This window comes from Ovis canadensis, chromosome X, assembly GCF_042477335.2.
Source record: "Ovis canadensis isolate MfBH-ARS-UI-01 breed Bighorn chromosome X, ARS-UI_OviCan_v2, whole genome shotgun sequence".
NCBI lineage: Eukaryota > Metazoa > Chordata > Mammalia > Artiodactyla > Bovidae > Ovis > Ovis canadensis.
The window spans coordinates 35,231,103-35,251,756 of record NC_091727.1 but is presented as its reverse complement, the minus strand read 5'-3'; the positions used below and the strand labels follow the sequence as shown (position 1 = coordinate 35,251,756).

At 36.9% G+C, this 20,654-nt stretch overlaps 1 pseudogene; it reads left to right on the top strand.

Moving 5' to 3' along the window:
• The window catches only part of LOC138930076 (small ribosomal subunit protein uS2-like), a 53,585-nt pseudogene that overhangs the window by 1,220 nt on the left and 31,711 nt on the right, over positions 1-20,654 (top strand).

The window sequence follows — 20,654 nt, the reverse complement described above, 5'->3', positions numbered from 1 at the left end:
AGCCAAGAGAATTTGGTAATAGTGAGCCAAAAAGAACTAGTTAATATAAGTTATATCAAAGTTGTCAGTTTTAAAACTTAAATTTCGTTTCTATTCTTTTTTCCTCACAACACATATACTATTAAACTGCTGGATGTTTAGCCTAACTGTCCCTCCAAGGTTGCTGCTCTTTTCTTAGATGTGTCTTCACAATCATAAGAAATAGCCCAGAAAGGGTAACTAAAGTATTACAGCTCCAAAGCAATCAATAGGCTTTAGCACCTCCAGTATCTTCTTTTAGGTTAAATTGTATTGCAATGCTTTAAAAAACACTCGTTGCCACAGTAACCTTAGTAATCTGCTTTTTGAGGATCACATGAATTTTTTTTTTTCATACTGTTCCTCTGGTGAATTTATTGTTCCTATAGAACTGAGAGTGGAGGGGAAGCATTGGGGCTAAATGCTATGATTTTATACTCTTACTTGGTGGTTCTGAGTGAGACTAAAGGAAACTATCTTCTACCATGTAGAGTTTGTGTTTTGGGAAAGGAGAAGGCAGCTCTTAAATTCACACAGCTGCAGGCTATTAAAATCGAACAGAATGCAATCAAAATAAATTCTGACATCAGAACATAACACATTTAAGTTCTTTTTTGGCTGTGTCTACTCATAAACAATTGTTGGAAAATCAAGCATGAATTAAATTGCTCAAATCAATGGTTAGTTGTAAAACAATATGTAAGTAATCGATTGACTGTATTCTACTATTGATTCAAAGTGACTTTTATACATTGGCCTAGACTTTAATAATAATACATAGAAAACAGAGAGGATTACTGAGCATTTAGCATAGGTAGTGGTTAAATGAATTTTTAAAAGCCATGAAATTTCCTATAATAACTTTCATCCAGATGCTTCTTCACAAGTGAATCTCTTGCTCTCTTTCTTTCCCTCTGTCTCTCTTTTGAATGGTTTGTACAGCTATGCTTTTGTTCCTGACAATTTTTATGTTTAATTTCAGGTAGCTATCTCCAAAGAATTTAAAATTAAAGTTTTTTTTATTGCCTCATCTAAGCATGTAGCCCTAGCAAATTACATCAGGTAAAGTGTTACTATAGAGGGTACATATGCAGTGTTCTCAGATGGAAAATGTCAGTATATTATAAGACATTCAGGCTGTTGGATGTTTTGGTGATATGAAACATAACCTATTTTCCCTTAAAGTAACTTCTTTTTTACCCCCACTCCATTCTCTCAGCCCATACACAATCATGATGGGAGACAGAAAAAATCTACTTCACATTCCAGTTATAGCAATGCATATTTTCATTCTGACACGTCTCCAGAGTAGATGGTGTAGGGATCATTTTCACTTTTATTTTGAATAAACTGTAGGTCTCAAATAAATATTTGTACTTAGAAAATTAAAGTCATGTTTCATTTGGACTTGTGTACAAAGACTTGAATTTTTCTAGAGATATTTAACTAATTATATTTTCATAAATTGATTCACATTTTTAGGTTAGAATTTAATGTGAAACCATGACCAATATCAAGCTTGAAAATGGTGCACATTTACACTGAAAACTTTATTTTTAAATTCATTGGTAAGATGAATAAGGGAAAGCAAGAGATAATCAGGATAAATACATGTCATATTAAAATCAGTTTAAAAATATTGGCACACACTATAAATAGTGATCATTTTTCCTTTTGTAAAGTCATAATGCAGGACTTTTTCCAACTATTCACAAAAATGTTTGTGTTCAAAATTTTACTATTTTATTACCAATGTTGAGAAAAGTAACTATTGGATTGAATTTTTATTTTTAATATTTTAGTAACACCTCACTTTATAACTTTTCTTTCTTTTTCCTTCTTTTTGAATGGTACGCTCATCCTTTGACTAGAAGAACTCTACAATTTTCTATTATTACAAGCTTTAATATTTGAAATGTTAATAAACATTCATAATTCTAAAATTTTCTATTACTACAAGCTGTTTTATATATGCAGTCTATTAATAACTGATTCTTATTTAGGTCATACTCAGTTGTAAGCAACAAATGTTCATTTTAAAATAGGGGCAAAACAATGACATGGTTAATATTACCTACTAAGTTACCTATATCGGGAAAGGAGTACGTCAAGGCTGTATATTGTCACCCTGCTTATTTAACTTCTATGCAGAGTACACCATGCAAAATGCCAGGCTGGATGAAGCACAAGCTGGAATCAAGATTGTCAGGAGAAATATCAATAACCTCATATATGCAGATGACACCAGCCTTATGGCAGAAAATGAAGAACTAAAGAGCCTCTTGATGAAAGAGAAAGAGGAGAGTGAATAAGTTGGCTTAAAACTCAGCATTCAAAAAACTAAGATCATGGCATTCAGTCCCATCACTTCATGGCAAATAGATGGGGAAACAGGGGGAGCAGTGACAAACTTTATTTTGAGGAGCTCCAAAATCACTGCAGATGGTGATTGCAGCCATGAAATTAAAAGATACTTGCTCCTTGGAAGAAAAGCTATGACCAACCTAGACAGCATAAGCAGAAACATCACTTTGCCAACAAAAAGATCTCTCTAGTCAAAACTATGGTTTTTCCAGTAATCGTGTATGGATGTAACAGTTGGACTATAAAGAAAGCTGAGCGCCAAAGAATTGATGCTTTTGAACTATGGTGTTAGAGAAGACTCTTGAGAGTCCCTTGGACAGCAAGGAGATCCAATCAGTCCATCCTAAAGGAGATCAGTCCTGAATATTCATTGGAAGGACTGATGCTGAAGCTGAAACTCCAATACTTTGGCCACCTGATGCGAAGAACTAACTCATTGGAAAAGACCCTGATGCTGGGAAAGATTGAAGGTGGGAGAAGGGGATGACAGAGGATGAGATGGTTGGATGGCTTCACCGATGTGATGGACATGAGTTTGAGTAGGCTTCAGGAGTTGGTGATGGACAGGGAGGTCTGGCGTGATGGACAGGGAGGTCTGGCATGTTGCAGTCCATGGGGTCGAAAAGAGTTGGACACAACTGAGCGACTTAACTGAACTGAAGTTACCTACTTAGAGATAATAGCACTCACTAAACAAGCACTGTTCTGAAAACTTTGACCTAATTCAGATATTGGAAAATAAGGGCAAATACTTTGTCAGTTATAGTGAGAGTTCACTATATATTACCAAGGATGTGGGGTACAGGCTTTAAGTCTCCAAATAGGTAAACTGATACTTTAATAAAAAGTGCTTCACAGCAAGATTTGACTGTTCTAAAAAAAATGCTTAGAAGAGAGTTCTGAAAATGCACATATACAGCTTCAGAAAAGCAAAGAACATGCAGACGTGTTATATTCTCAGAAATGCTTTGCTTATCTATTATTTAGCATGTTTCAGCTAACATGTCAATACTTGCTAATTCAGTGAGCTATAGATAGGTAAAGACATAAATTCTTTCCTCTTCTGATTTTAGTTGTGCCTGTGCTCTTCTACTATCTGTTATATCATGAGGAATATTATTAAGTTGTTTATTTATCTGCAAGGTGGAAAAAGGGAAGAAATTTATACCAAATGTTCTTTAGGGTTTTATTTCATTTTTTTGGTTTGGTTTTAGGTTGTTAATTTATTTCTCCTTCTTTTTTCCTGTCCTCTTCCTGCTCCTCCTCTACCTCTTCTAAAGAGTATATGTATAACAAGCTGTGGATTTTAGTGGTTTTTCCTTCTTTTGAATTAACAGTGTATGAAGTTTTAGCTAATACAAAGCCAATAGAATTTTAGCACAAACGTTGGCACATTTTCCACATCAAGCATGCTGCAGTCCATGGGGTCACAAGGAGATGGATATTGTGACTGAATAACAACAACAGCGATCTTGAAAAGCCAAAAGTTGAGTCTTTGGAATAACTAATACAACCGAAAAAATTCACTGAAACTAATAAGGAGAAGGAGCAAGGTCTAGTTCTTCAAAGGGGAGGAAGGCAATTCACATGGAGACACAGATGCAAATATTTGGTAAACAAAGGTTTGCCATGCCTTTAGGGGAATCTTTCTTATATAAGGCAAAGTTACCTTTGGTGATAGCTCTCTTTTTGGTGCAGAATCCATATCCAAATTATTTTAAACAATTAAGGAGGAGGTAAAAAGAAAATGACACGCGTTTGAGCAAGTTCTGGGAGTTGGTGATGGACAGGGAGGCCTGGCATACTGCAGTCCATGGGGCCGCAAAGAGTCGGACACGATTGAACTGAACTGAAAAAGAAAAACTTCCTGAATTTTATGTTTCTTCAAAATAAACAAACTAAAATGAACTGCAAGCCAAAGAGACACATTTTGGGGTGGCAAGTAATGCCAAAAAATTTGAAAAAAATATAGTAAAATTTTCATTTAAACATAAAACTTGCATTTGTATAAGAATAAATCTAAATAAAATATAAGTCTACATGTAAAACTATACAATTTAAAAACTCCTTAAAGAAATATACAGAAATGGAGGCATATACTGTTTATGAATTGGAATATTCAGTAATGTAGAGATACCAATTATTCCTCAATTTAATTATAGATTCAAAGTAATTCCAGTCAAAAGCACTATAGATTTTTATGAAATTTGATAAGCTGTTTCTCCACTGGTTTTGGAATAAAAAGGAACACATATAGATAAGTAGTTTTCGAAATATAGTTAAGTATTGTTACTATATGGTTATTAAGCTTTTTGGACACAATGATAGAATAACAGACAAAAAGAATAGAATACAAAACCCCAAAAATAACTCATGTGCATGGCCACTTGATTCATGACAGACATAGTGAAACAGGAAGGAATGGGGGCAGAGCACAACCTTTAAAAGAATGATATCATTATTGATATCATTGATCAGAACCAACTACGTACAACATGTGGAAGATTCGACTTCCAGTGGACCTTGAGTCCAGGATTGTGGGTTCAAGTCCAATCACATACTTGGGTCCCAGGACTTAATGAAGCTCAGCTTCTTTATGTTTCAGCACAGAAAGAGTTCAGTGAGAGGCAAAGTAATAGATAAGAAGTGGATTGATTTAGAGAGATACACATTCCATAGACAAAATGTGGTCTTCCTCGAAAGGCGAGAACTGCCCCAGAATATGGAGTCATCTCAGAAAGTGAGAGAGGCCCCGGAAGAAACATACCCCACAGAGTGTGGGCCATTTCAGCAGGCAAAAGGCCTTCATGACAAATAGATGGGGAAACAGTGGAAACAGTGACAGACTTTATATTCTTGGGTTCCAAAATCACTGCAGATGGTAACTGCAGCCATGAAATTACAAGAGGCTTGTTCCCTGGAAGGAAAGCTAAGACCAACCTAGACAGCATATTAAAAAGCAGAGACATTACTTTGCCGACAAATGTCTGTCTAGTCAAAGTTATGGTCTTTCCAGTAAGTCATGTATGGATGTTAGAGTTGGACCATAAAGAAAAGCTGAGTGCAGAAGAATTGATGCTTTTGAACTGTGGTGTTGGAGAAGACTCTTGAGAGTCCCTTGGATGGCAAGGAGATCAAACCAGTCAATCTTTTTTTTTTTTTTTTAACTTAAAAAAATTTATTTATTTAAATTGGAGGCAAGTTACTTTACAATATTGTGGTGGTTTTTGCCATACATTGACATGGCAAATGGAATCAGCCATGAGTGTCTCCCCATCCCAACCCCCCCTTCCACCTCCCTTCCCATCCCATCCCTCTGGGTTGTCCCAGTATACCAGCTTTGAGTACCCTGTTTCATGCATTGAATTTGGACTGGTCATCTAGTTCACATATGGTAATATACATGTTTAAATGCTATTCTCTCAAATCACCCCACCCTCACCTTCTCCCACAGAGCCCAAAAGACTTCTCCCACAGTCTCCCACAGTCTTTATATCTGTGTCTCTTTTGCTGTCTCACAGATTGGGTCATTGTTACTGTCTTTTTAAATTCCATTTATATGCATTAATATACTGTATTTGTGTTTTTCTCTCTGACTTACTTCACCCTGTATAATAAGCTCCAGTTTCATCCACCTCATTAGAACTGACTCAAATGTGTTCTTTTTAATAGCTGAGTAAACATCTGCTGGATCATGGAAAAAGGAAGATAGTTCCAGAAAAACATCTATTTCTGCTTTATTGACTATGCCAAAGCCTTTGACTGTGTGGACCACAATAAACTGTGGAAAATTCTGAAAGAGATGGGAATACCAGACCACCTGACCTGCCTCTTGAGAAATCTGTATGCAGGTCAGGAAGCAACAGTTAGAACTGGACATGGAACAACAGATTGGTTCCAAATAGGAAAAGAAGTATGTCAAAGCTGTATATTGTTACCCTGCTTAGTTAACTTATATGTAGAGTACATCATGAGAAACGCTGGGCTGGAAGAAGCACAAGCTGGAATCAAGATTGCCGGGAGAAATGTTAATAACCTCAGATATGCAGATGACACCACCCTTATGGCAGAAAGTGAAGAAGAACTAAAGAGCTTCTTGATGAGAGTGAACGTGGAGAGTGAAAAAGTTGGCTTAAAGCTCAACATTCAGAAAACTAAGATCGTGGCATCTGGTCCCATCTCTTCATGGGAAATAGATGGAGAAACAGTGGAAAGTGTCAGACTTTATATTTTGGGGCTTCAAAATCACTGCAGATGGTAATTGCAGCCATGAAGTTAAAAGACGCTTACTCCTTGGAAGGAAAGTTATGACCAACCTAGATAGCATATTCAAAAACAGAGACATTACTTTGCCAACAAAGGTCCGTCTAGTCAAGGCTATGGTTTTTCCAGTGGTCATGTATGGATGTGAGAGTTGGAATGTGAAGAAGGCTGAGTGCCGAAGAATTGATGCTTGATGTTGGAGAAGACTTTTGAGAGTCCCTTGGACTGCAAGGAGGTCCAACCAGTCCATTCTAAAGGAGATCAGTCCTGGGTATTCACTGGAAGGACTGATGCTAAAGCTGAAACTCCAGTACTTTGGCCACCTCATGCGAAGAGTTGACTCATTGGAAAAGACTGATGATGGGAGAGATTGGGGGCAGGAGGAGAAGGGGACGACAGAGGATGACATGGCTGGATGGCATCACTGACTCAATGGACATGAGTTTGGGTGAACTCTGGGAGTTGACGATAGACAGGGAGGCCTGGTGTGCTGCAATTCATGGGGGTCACAAACAGTCGGACATGACTGGGTGACTGAACTGAACTGAACTGAACTGAATCTTCCATTGTGTATATGTACCACAACTTTCTTATCCATTTGTCTGCTGACAGACATCTAGGTTGCTTCCATGTCTTGGCTCTTGTAAACAGTGCTGCGATGAATATTGGAGTACACATGTCTCTTTCAATTCTGGTTTCTTCGGTGTGTATGCCCTGCAGTGGGATTGCTGGGTCAAATGGCAGTTCTATTTCCAGTTTTTTTAAAGGAATCTCCACACTGTCCTCCACAGTGGCTGTACTAGTTTGCATTCCCACCAACAGTGTAAGAGGTTTCCCTTTTATCCACACCCTCTCCAGCATTTATTGCTTGTAAACTTTTTGACAGCAGCCATTCTGACCAGTGTGAGATTGTACCTCATTGTGCAAGCCAGTCAAGGAAATCAAACCTGAATATTCATTGGAAGGACTGATGCTGAAGCTGAAGCTTCAAACCTTTAGCCACCTGTTGCAAAGAGCCAACACATTGGAAAAAAAAAAAAAAACAAACCCTTGATGCTGGGAAAGATGAAAGGCAAAAGGAGAAGAGTGTGACAGAGGATGAGATGATTAGATAGCATCACCAACTCAATGAACCTGAATCTGAGCAAACTCTGGGAGATACTGAAGGACAGGGAAGTCTGACCCGTTGCAGTCCATGGGGTCTCAAAGAGTCAGACAGGACTTAGCCACTGAACAACAACAAGCCTATGCCTCAGTTTTTCCATCTATCAAGCTATTCATCTAACAATATAATCTGCTTTCTAGGATTTTTGTGAGATTAAATCAGTTAACATACATAAACTTCTTAGAACAGTATCTGGATAGGGAATTTTATACAAACACTTGACATGATTAATACTAAGGAGAATATATTAGAAGAGCAGATGGCTGAGATACAAAATTCAGGTTACAGAGAAAAATTTTTGAAAGAACAGAGAGCAGTTAACTTGGACTGAAGACTAAAAAACCACATTATAAGTGTCTTTATAATGTGTTGCTCCTGAAAATAATGTTAGGAACAAAGAGAAGTCACAGAAGGTAATCTTTGCTTCAACATGAGTATATGTCATTTGTTAAAGTATATATCAGAAATTAAAACATTGAAAGAGATTAAAGTCAATGATATGTTTTAGATATAGCATGATTAATGATTGCTGCTTCCAACCTCTCTCTTTTGTTAATAGCCTGTTCTTAAATCTTCTTGTATTGGGAATTGGGGGAGTGAGAGGATTAACAAGTGATAGTTATCTGATTTTGGGGGGAATTTCTGAGTTCAGCATACAGTCAGTTATGTTAAGTATGACTTTCTTCTCTTTACTTTAGTTCTTTTGACAATTTAGGCTGTTTGAAAAACATATATATTTTTAAATTTTGGATACTGTGATACCACATTTTATGTGATTAAATTCTTGGATATTGCATAGCATGCTCTAGTGGAGTTTTAAGGGTATCCTACTAGGTTAGCAAAGAGTCTCTGTTTTAAGTTCCCTGAATGGACCTCTGCTGCCCAGACTCTTCAACTTCATGTCTGGGACACTCAAACCAATCCACGATCAAGAAACTGCCCAGCAGGTCATATCAGAGATGCTGCTTTAAAACCAAATCAGTTGTCCATTTGTCTAATCTGATTTTTCAGTTAGTTGAAGATATTGAATGACACCCAGATTCCCATGCATTTCTTGTGTTTTCTTTATGGCACTTAACCAAAAGATAAGTATTTGTTTATTTATTTGTTCATTGTCAAAAGGACACAATCTTATTCTGTTTGATTAATCACCACAAATCCAAGAAGAGATCCTAGCACAAAGAAGTATACTAAGTAGGTGACCAATTAATGGATGAGTGAATACATGAATGTACATATCTCTTAAGTACAGATGATCATTTTGTGAATAATGTGTTACGTGTAAAGTCCATCTGGGAATTATCAACAAAATTGAACATATACAAAAAATTGAGTGTTGGGAACACTTAATAAATACCATAAACTTAAGATATTAATATCTGTATTTCATTGATATTAAAATTCATTTTATATTGCTCATAATAGCTGAAAACCTCACTCACTTTATTGATGCTAATTACAATGTAAAACACATTTTAATAGCACCATAATGGATATAATTAATCTCTGCAATGTGATGAATCCATTATTTAAATTACTAATTGGATTTCAATAAGCATTTAGTAGATCGTCAATGATTTTAAGTCTGAGTAATGAGTGATTGGAAGTCTTATAGAATATGACACATTAATACCAAAGAATGTAAATAGCAAAAAAAAATGTCAGAAGTATAACATCTTAGGAATCTCTTAAAAAAGATATTCAAAATTTAAGGACATGGAACTCATGTAAAACAAATGGAGTCTACTAATCTAACATGTAGATAAGTATTTGATTATAATAATAATTTTGTAGGAAGTATAGACTTGCAGAAACCTAAGGGAAATTGTAACTCGAGGGAGAGGGTGCAAGAGAAGGAATAATTTGCTGTGGAAATTATACTGGTGATAGACACTGAGACGACCCAGAGGGATGGTACAGGGAGGGATGAGGGAGGCGGGTTCAGGATGGAGAGCACGTGTATACCTGTGGCAGATTCATGTTGATGTATGGCAAAACCAATACAATATTGTAATTAAAAGAAATAAAATCCAATTAAAAGAAATAAATTTATATATATAAAAAGAAATTCTAGAGGCAGGATGGTTTATTAACTTTGGCATCAGACCTGAATTCAGATTTTGACTCTACCACTGACAAGTTGGGAGACTTAGGCAAAGTATAAACACTTTCTAAACTTTTCTAAGTTAATTTTTAACTTTAAAAATTTAAATATTTTAAAAATATTTCTCTTTTTTTCCCTACATTTTTTCTTTCTCTTTTCCTTCTTTCCTGGCTTCTCTCTCTCTTACTCTGTCTCTCTCTATGGGTACACACAGATGTGTTTGAGAACCCTGGATTTCTTTCTTTATAAATGTAGTACATTTTTAGCAATATTATTACCATAGGCTTTTATAGCTTAATCCATACATAAGACCTATTTTCCTCTCTGGGGGACATATTCTCTATGCAAAAGGCTGGAAAACATTAGGACAGATATAGTGAAAACTAAATTTATTGTACAGAGAAATATTTTACTCATCTGCTTCCACTGATGTCTTCTGTGCCTGTTTTTGAAATAATATAGTTCAGAAGTTTTATTGATCAGATTCAACATTTCTTGATGTGATCAACTCATAGCAACACCATTCTGACTTGATGGACATATTTCATTTTTCTCTGCCAGTCTTTTTTGTTTCCTAGATTTGAAGAGCAGATTAAATCTATAAGTTTTGAACAAATAGTTGATCAGGATCTGTAAGGAAAATATATATGAGGATAGTTTCTCATTCTAGTTCACCATTTATTTCAATAATTGTAATCCTTTGGCTGAAAATACTATCCTGAAAACAAAGGGCATTCAAATATTTGTATTTTAGATATTATATGAGAGCATATGAAATATTTGTATTTAGAGTAAATGTTAGCATGCTTATGTGATCTGCAGTGATGACAAAAAAATCTAAAATTTGCCTTTTATAAGGTAGCACTACTGCATTTCCTGGAGGAGAGCATGGCAACCCACTCCAGTATTCTTGCCTGGGAAATCCCATGGACAGAGGAGCCTGGCTGGCCAGGGTCCATAGGGTTGCAAAGAGTTAGACACAACTGCAGCAACTTAGCACGCATGCATGTGCTACTGTACTTGAAGGAAAAACTGAAATAATGGGCATAAATATTTTAATTTTTAAATGATGGAATGAAGTATATTGGGGTTCAGCACCAAAGACTTCTATATCCTTGACTGACAAGGCTATCATACTATCTGTTTGATATTAAATCTTCTTTATAATAGTCATGGTAATTCTCTTTGTATATGAGGAGAGTTTGGGTTCATCAAGTATATATTGTTTACTTTGTTATCCTAAATTTGTGGTTAATCTACTTTCATTTCTGCTCAAGTATCATCAATAATTTTCAGTTTTTTAAATTTTCCTTTGCCTTTTCATCATTTTCAAGGTTCAGGCTACTACCAATGACCCTTTGGTTTTGCCCACAAGCAGGAGAGTACCAGGAAGAAAAGCAGGATGAGCACAAGGATCCAGGACTGAAGCCAATGAAAAACAGGTAATGGACATACCTACATATAAAGATTTTCAACGAAGACTAAATTAGGTGGTATTTGGAAATTTCCTACAGAAAATGAACATTACAAAAGTCTTCTACACTAGTATGGTAGTAAGACATATGTCAATAAATGAATGCTCTTTTGTAATCAACTTCCTCTAATTTGAATTTTAGACACTTAGACATTGCCACATTATTTTTTAATATATACTCAAGAAATCATTTCCCACTTTTAGACATGAATAAAGAACACTGAATTTGGAGTTAAAATATCTGTTTCAGAAATGGCTGCCTCTCAAAACAGTCCTGTGATGTAAATTTAAGACAATTAATTTCTCTTGTGGTGATCCACACAGTCAAAGGCTTTGGCATAGTCAATAAAGCAGAAATAGATGTTTTTCTGGAATTCTGTTTCTTCTTCCATAATCCAGAAGATGTTGGCAATTTGATCTCTGGTTCCTCTGCTTTTTCTAAATCCAGCTTGAACATTTGGAAGTTCACGGTTCACTTACTGTTAAAGCCTGGCTTGGAGAATTTTGAGCATTACTTTACTAACGTGTGAGATGAGTGCAATTGTTCAGTAGTTTGAGCATGCTTGGGCATTGCCTTTCTTTGTGATTAGAAAGAAAAATGACCTTTTCCAGTCCTGTGGCCACTGCTGAGTTTTCCAAATTTGCTGACATATTGAGTACACCACTTTCACAGCATCATCTTTTAGAATTTGAAATCGCTCAACTGAAATTCCATCACCTCCTTAGCTTTGCTCATAGTGATGCTTTCTAAGGCCCACTTGACTTCACATTTCAGGATGTCTGGCTCTAGGTGAGTGATCACACCACTCGGGTTATCTGGGTCGTGAAGATCTTTTTTTGTATAGTTATTCTGTGTATTCTTGCCACCTCTTCTTAATATCTTCTTCTTCTGCTAGGTCCATACCATTTCTGTCCTTTATTGAACCCATCTTTGCATGACATTTTTCCTTCGTATCTCTGCTTTTCTTGAAGAGATCTCTAGTCTTTCCCGTTCTATTGTTTCCCTCTGTTTCTTTGCACTGATCACTGAGGAAGGCTTTCTTCTCTCTCCTTGCTATTTTTTGGAAATCTGCATCCAAATGGGTATATCTTTCCTTTTCTCCTTTGTTTTTCACTTCTCTTCTTTTCACAGCTATTTGTAAGGCCTCCTCAGACAACCATTTTGCTTTTTTTCATTTCTTTTTCTTGGGGATGGTCTTGATCCCTGTCTCCTGTACAGTGTCATGAACCTCCATCCATAGTTCATCAGGCACTCTGTCTATTAGATCTAATCCCTTGAATCTATTTCTCACTTCCACTGTATAATCGTAAGGGATTTGACTTAGGTCATACCTGAATGGTCTAGTAGTTTTCCCTACTTTTTTCAATTTAAGTCTAAATTTGGCAATAAGGAGTTCAAGATCTAAGCCACAGACCACTCCTGGCTTTCTTTTTGCTGACTGTATAGAGCGTCTCCATCTTTGGCTGCAAAGAATATAATCAATCTGATTTTGGTATTGACCATCTTGTGATGTCCATGTGTAGAGTCTTCTGTGTTGCTGGAAGAGGATGTTTGCTATGACCAGCATGTTCTCTTGGCAAAACTGTTAGCCTTTGACCTGCTTCATTTTGTACCCCAAGGACAAATTTGCCTGTTCCTCCAGGTGTTTCTTGACTTCCTACTTTTCCACTCCAGTCCCCTGTAATGAAAGGACATCTTTTTGGGCTGTTAGTTCTAGAAGGTCTTGGAGGTCTTCATTGAACCGTTCAACTTCAGCTTCTTCAGCATTATTGTTTGGGGCATAGACTTGAATTATTGTGATATTAAATGATATTAAATGGTTTGCCTTGGAGACGAACAGAGATCCTTCTGTCGTTTTTGAGATTGTATCCAAGTACTGCATTTTGGACTCTTTTGTTGACTATGATGGCTACTCCATTTCTTCTAAGGGATTCTTGCCCACAGCAGTAGATATAATGGTCATCTGAGTTAAATTCACCCATTCCAGTCCATTTTAGTTCACTGATTCCTAAAATGTCAACGTTCACTCTTACCATCTCCTGTTTGACCACTTCCAATTTGCCTTGATTCATGGACCTAACATTCCAGATTCTGATGCAGTATTGCTCTTTACAGCATTGAACTTTGCCTCTATCCCCAGTCACATCCACAACTGGGTGTTGTTTTTGCTTTGGCTCCGTTTCTTCATTCATTCTGGAATTAATTCCCCACTGATCTCCAGTAGGATTTTGGGCACTTACTGACCTGGAGAATTCATCTTTCAGTGTCCTATCTTTTTGCCTTTTCATATACCAGACCACCTGACCTGCCTCTTGAGAAATCTGTATGTAGGTCAGGAAGCAAGAGTTAGAACTGACATGGAACAACAGACTGGTTCCAAATAGGAAAAGGAGTACATCAAGGCTGTATATTGTCACCCTGCTTATTTAACTTATACAGAGTACATCATGAGAAACGCTGGGTTGGATGAAGCCCAAGCTGGAATCAAGATTGCCAGGAGAAATAACAATTACCTCAGATATGCAGATGAATCACCCTTATGGCAGAAAGTGAAGAAGAACTAAAGAACCTCTTGATGAAAGTGAAAGAGGAGAGTGAAAGTTTGGCTTAAAGCTCAATATTCAGAAAACTAAGATTATGGCATCTGGTCCATCATTTCATGGGAAATAGATGGGGAAACAGTGGAAATACTGACAGATTTTAATTTGGGGGGGGGGCTCCAAAATCACTGTAGATGGTGACAGCAGCCATGAAATTAAAAGATGCTTACTCCTTGGAAGGAAAGTTATGACCAACATAGACAGCATATTCAAAAGCAGAGACATTACTTTGCCAACAAAGGTCCGTCTAGTCAAGGCTATGGTTTTTCCAGTTGTCATGTATGGATGTGAGAGTTGGACTGTGAAGAAAGCTGAGCGCTGAAGAATTGATGCTTTTAAACTGTGATGTTGGAGAAGACTCTTGAGAGTCCCTCAGACTGCTCGAAGATCCAACCAGTCAATCATAAAGGAAATCAGTCCTAAGTATCCATTGGAAGGACTGATCCTGAGCTGAAACTCCAGTATTTTGGCCACCTGATGTAAACAACTGACTCACTGGAATAGACCCCAGTGCTGTGAAAGATTGAAGGTGGCAGGAGGAGAAGGGGATAACAGAGGATGAGATGGTTGGATGGCATCACCGACTCAATGGACATGCGTTTGAGTAAACTCCGGGAGCTGGTGATGGACAGGGAGGCTTGGCTGCAGAATCACAAAGAGTCAGGCATGACTGAGAGACTGAACTGACCTGAATTAACTTTTCTAAATCATTCTCATTTACAGTATCAGAATAATACTTTATAATTGTAATGAAGTGAACTGAGATCATGAGTTATGAATATAAATACAATTTACAAGATGTAAGACACCTCAAGTTATAATTTAATTACACAAATATTGAACTCATCCAGGATATTTACATAGCCTTCTTCAGAGAATGATATGGGAGTTTCCAAAGGAGATTTATTCAAGTAACCTCTCTTCCTACTCCATCTCCTATCTCATATGTTTTGTTGTTGTTCAGTCTGCTAAGTTGTGCCCAACTCTTTGCAACCCCATAGATTGCAATAAGCCAGGCTCCCTGTCCTCCACTATATTGCAGAGTTTGCTCAGTTCACGGCCATTGAGTTGGAGATGCTACCCAACCATCTCATCCTCAGCTGCCCTCTTCTCCTTTCAGTTCAGTTCAGTTCAGTTCAGCTCAGTTCACTCACTCAGTCATGTCCGACTCTTTGCGACCCCATGAATTGCAGAATGCCAGGCCTACTTGTCCATCACCAACTCCCAGAGTTCACCAAAACTCATGTCCATTGAGTCAGTGATGCCATCCAGCCATCCCATCCTCTGTCCTCCCCTTCTCCTCCTGCCCCCAATCCTTCCCAGCATCAGAGTCTTTTCCAGTGAATCAACTCTTTGCATGAGGTGGCCAAAGTATTGGAGTTTCAGCTTTAGCATCAGTCCTTCCAATGAATACCCAGGACTGATATCTTTCAGAATGGACTGGTTGGATCTCCTTGCAGTCCAAGGGACTCTCAAGAGTCTTCTCCAACACCACAGCTTAAAAGCATCAATTCTTCAGCACTCAGCCTTCTTCACAGTCCAAATTTCACATCCATACATGACCACAGGAAAAACCATAGCCTTGACTAGACAGACCTTAGTCGGCAAAGTAATGTCTCTGCTTTTGAATATACTATCTAGGTTGGTCATAACTTTTCTTCCAAGGAGTAAGCGTCTTTTAATTTCATGGCTACAATCACCATCTGCAGTGATTTTGGAGCCCAAAAAAATAAAGTCTGACACTGTTTCCACTGTTTCCCCATCTATTTCCCATGAAGTGATGGGACCGGATGCCATGATCTTCGTTTTCTGAATGTTGAGCTTTAAACCCACTTTTTCACTCTCCACTTTCACTTTCATCAAGAGGCTTTTTAGTTCCTCTTCACTTTCTGCCATAAGGGTGATTCATCTGCATATCTGAGGTTATTGATATTTCTCCCGGCAATCTTGATTCCAGCTTGTGCTTCTTCCAGACCAGCGTTTCTCATGATGTATTCTGCATACAAGTTAAATAAGCAGGGTGACAATATACAGCTTTGATGTATGCCTTTTCCTATTTGGAACCAGTCTGTTGTTCCATGTCCAGTTCTAACTGTTGCTTCCTGATCTGCATATAGGTTTCTCAAGAGGCAGGTCAGGTGGTCTGGTATTCCCATCTCTTTCAGAATTTTCCACAGCTTATTGTGATCCACACAGTCAAAGGCTTTGGCATAGTCACAAAGCAGAAATAGAAGTTTTCTGGAACTCTTTTGCTTCTTTCATGATCCAGCCAATGTTGGCAATTTGATCTCTGGTTCCTCTGCCTTTTCTCCACCTTGAACATCAGGAAGTTCATGGTTCACATATTGTTGAAGCCTGGCTTGGAAAATTTTGAGCATTACTTTACTAGCGTGTGAGATGAGTGCAATTGTGCAGTAGTTTGAGCATTCTTTGGCATAGCCTTTCTTTGGGATGAAATGAAAACTGACCTTTTCCAGTCCTGTGGCCACTGCTGAGTTTTCCAAATTTGCTGGCATATTGAGTGCAGCACTTTCACAGCATCATCTTTTAGGATTTGAAAGAGCTCCACTGGAATTCCATCACCTCCACTAGCTTTGTTCGTAGTGATGCTTTCTAAGGCCCACTTGACTTCACATTCCAGGATCTCTGGCTCTAGGTGAGTGATCACACCATCTTCCCCTTTAGCCAGATATTTCTCTTTTTTTTGGCAAGGAGACGGACAAAAACAGCCTCAAGGGGCTTCAATGCTTTAAAACAAACATTAATTTCTTTAGAATACTATCACACCCGTTAGAGCCACTCTTAGTTGTACTTTTAAAGCAGCTATTTAGTTTACTTATTCTGTGTAGGATAAGCCACTGGAATAATTTCAAAACTAAATTTGAGGTCTGGTTATCCTTTCTAGTGTTGGGGCAAATTATTATCAGTATAGGGGAGAAGGTTATCATTTCTTTTTTTTTTTTAATCACTCTGATCATATTAGCTGTGTTTTGAAGTATTCTTGTGAGGCTAGACTATTTCTGAAACTACAGTGAAAATTCATGGACTCAGGCTTCAAATGTAAGCTTACCCTAGAGAGATTTGACTAGTTGGTTGAAACTTATTAGTAATGAGTTTAAATTATCTGTTATGGAAGAATGAAATATGTTCTGTTGTATGGTCTCAGGCTACATTTGAAATTTAGCTAGTCATCTCAGCATGGTAAGCCAGACTGAACTGGATGAATCAGCAGAAATAAATCTCCATGACTACGAAAATTATATGCCCTACTGGTCTAAATTAGTATCATTATGTTTTGCTACGGAGAAAAGCAAATGGATTTTGAATACAAACTGATAAACTTCAAGCTGACCAAATTTCCCATACTTCCTCTGATATCTGGTCGGTTATTTCTAAGTTCTAAATTATACCTCTAAGTCAGAGTCATGTTCATAATAATAATAATAATAAAGCAGAATAACACTTTATTAATAAGATTCCCATTTTTGGAAATGATTGATTCTAGGATGTACCTCATATGAGACTGAGAGATCATATGTATGATCAAGATTTTCAAATCCCACTAGCATCCCTAGCAACAAACATTTCTTCAGTGACTGGTATAAGTCAGAAGATTTTGGTTGAGCATCAAGGATCAACTCTAAAAACCACCAGAAATACCTGTTGTTCAAGCAAGTCTAAATTTATTACATTTAATGCAGTGAAGGAGAACATCTTGTCAGAGGGTTAGTGATGTCTCAAAATGGGGGAAATTAGGAAAATATAGCTCATAGGGTTTTATGGCTTGGGATGGATGACTTTAAGGTAGGCTTTGTAATGTGGAGAATTGGCTCAGAGTGGGCAGCATTTACAATATAATAGCTTTCAATTGATAGGTACAGTGAAGCAAGGGCTTGAAATTCTCTTGATAAGTAAGCTTAGTCTTGATTTAAAAAAAAGGTTTTTAGTTGAGTCATAGCTTTACCTTTGAGGAGTGGATATTTCTTGGTGCAAGAGCTAAGGTGCTTTTCCTTGGTATCAGTACAATTTTACTTAGGGCAAGAAAGTATGCCTGGTTTCAGTATTGTTTAACACAAGGGCAAGAACTAATATTGGTTTTAGTTAATTAAAAATGAGATGAAGAGTAAGTAAATCTTTACAGAACCACCTAATGACAAAAATTATCTTAATGAGATTGTTGCCTCTACCTCATTGCAAAGAAATTACTCTCCTCAGTTGTATTATTCTTAGTTAATTCTTTCTATGTCTACTCTATGCCTTTTTGAATGTAACTGAATGGACTGAGAGAGCAATTACTCCTTTTCTGAGGTAGTCAATACTCTATATCAATTTCAATTCACTATTTTTGGTACTCAAGAGCTTTTGTATGTGTATATCTGCCTAACTTATTTTTCCATACTCCATATCAGAGGTCGAAAGCAGTAAAAGAAGACTGAATTTTTTCATCTTTCTGTTGACTGATAATTTTGGCATTTCAAATGTTGATACTATATCATGCATAGGTTAAAAAAAAACTTTCACTTTTTGAAGTTTATTATTTCAAGTTTTGATTGGGAGATCAAATTTCTTTTTGGCCACACCATCTTCCATGCAATGTTATAGACTTTTGCTCCTTCTACCTTGCTTCATTAGTCCAAGATAGAAAGCATTCTATCTTGAAGGAAACTCATAGAAGTCCCTTTTATTCCATTTGCTCTGTTGATTTGGTTTTTAAAATAGTGTTTCATTCCTTTGCTGTCATTTTATTGGGTTTAGGAAGGAAAGGAGGAAAGAATGTATACTCGGTCTATCATCTTGACTGAAAGATGTTTTGTTAATTTTACATATCAATTGGGATATTCTGTTTATTTTAACTGATTATTAAGTAAAGAAACTTCTACTATCCTAAAATATATTGTACATTTTAATGGAAAGTAATATAGAATGGTGAAAAAAATAACTCTAGATTTAGATTAATTCAGTTCTAGTTCTAGTTTTGATGATTCTAGCTATATGAAGTTAAACAAGTTACTTAACCATTTCAATTTCAGTACCTCATCTGTGAAACAGTCATGTTACTTTGTACACCCTTCTAGGAACCTTCCAGTGCTAATGTTCTGATTCTGTTTCATCCCAAGACAAGGCATCTTGATTAGCTATTTGAGAACAGAACAATTTGATGATTTTAGTATAAATTCTAGGAACCTGTCTATGAAATTTGCTCAGTCGTGTCTGACTCTTTGCAACCCCATAGACTATATAGTCCATGGAATTCTCTAGGCCAGAATACTGGAGTGGGTAGTCTTTCCCTTTTCCAGGGGATCTTCTCAACTCAGGGATCAAACCCAGGTCTCCCATATTGTGAGTGGATTCTTTACCAGCTGAGCCATAAGGGAAGCGCAGTTTTAGGAATATTAAATCTCAAATCCAAACTTTTGAGTTTTAAGTTATAGGTCTACATAGTTTAAAATCTTTTAATGCTTTTATAGATATAGGTAGATATAGATATAGAACGATATAGATATAGAACAACCAGATGATGAGAATTCAATTCTGACACTAACTGGTGTTAGTATCAAACTCCATAGGTAAGGACTCAGTCCCACAAGAATGCCCTTACTTAAGATTCCAGTCATAAGTATCCAAGTTATCCACACTGTCCAACTTGGCTCCTAAGCTGGGGTTTTTTTTTACAACCCCCTCAAGTTTGAAAATTTGGTAGAATGTCTCACATAACTCAAGAAAAAGTATACTTACTATTATAGTTTGTTATAAAGGATATAAATAACAGTCAGATGAGAGGTACATAGGGCAAGGGCAGGAAGAGTCCTGAGTACAGGAACCTCTGCTCCATGGAGTTGGAGTGTGCCATTTCCTAACACAGCATGTGGATGTGTTCTTCATTTCCTAAGTTCTCAGAACTCTGTTATTTTGGGGGTTTATGGAGGATTCACTACATAAGCATCAGTGATTAGCTCAATATCTAGCCCTTCTCCACTCTCTGGAAGTTGGGGAGTAGGAATGAAAATTCCAAGTTTTTAACCAGGGCTCGATCTTTCTGGGACCATTTCCACCCTAAAACTATTTAGGGGACTGCCAGGAATCACCTGACTAGAACAAAATATATTCCTATCACTCTTATCAGTTAGAAAACTAAGGGTTGTGGGAGCTCTGCCAGGAAATGGAGACAAAGACGAAATATTTTTCTTCTTTATAATACATTATATATATATATATTATATTTGCATATATATGTATATTGATTTCCCATTTTAAAAATTGGTAGAAATGTCTCATTTTACTTTAATGTCATGAATTTTAATTCACTTCTTTATTAAGGAAAGTTTTACAAGAAACTGATTAGACTACATAAGTAAACAGTATCTAGAATTGTATACACCTACTCAACTGATTTCATCAGGGTAATAAAATACTCCCTTGTGGTATATTAGATACTTTGGGAAGCTATGTTGACTTGTCAAGTCACCAGGGTACCATTTAGTAAATTGCAACTTCAATGGATTATTAACTTTTTACATAATATATTTCAATTAAAAAAATTGGATCTCTATAAAATCAAATGGCTGATGCTGAGTTTAGTCTATGAGCAGGAAAGTAAGCACTGGAAATGTTGCTTAAAGGCATATTACATACAAGAAATTAAATCACTTCAGAAGTGAGCTAAT